Raw genomic sequence first — 279 nt, forward strand, 5'->3', positions numbered from 1 at the left:
TTAATGTAGAGTTTTTTTATAGACTTATTTCCTTGCGTTGACAATTTAATTGTGCTGCATTATTTTGCTCATTTTGCTCATCTGTGGCCTCGGGAGACAAGACAAAAGTTTCCTTAAAACCTATTTAATCTGCATATAAAACATTAGAAATGAGATATTTGTTTAATTTTTATTGTGTGTTTGACTGTTAAAACAAAAAATATTTGTTGTTTGTCTCAATAAATTGGGTTAATTTAAAAATACAGTGGTTAAATTAAAAAAAAAATTCTATTGCTCTTT

This window comes from Sinocyclocheilus rhinocerous, unplaced genomic scaffold (genome assembly GCF_001515625.1).
Source record: "Sinocyclocheilus rhinocerous isolate Xijiao unplaced genomic scaffold, SAMN03320098_v1.1 scaffold345, whole genome shotgun sequence".
Taxonomy (NCBI): Eukaryota; Metazoa; Chordata; class Actinopteri; order Cypriniformes; family Cyprinidae; genus Sinocyclocheilus; species Sinocyclocheilus rhinocerous.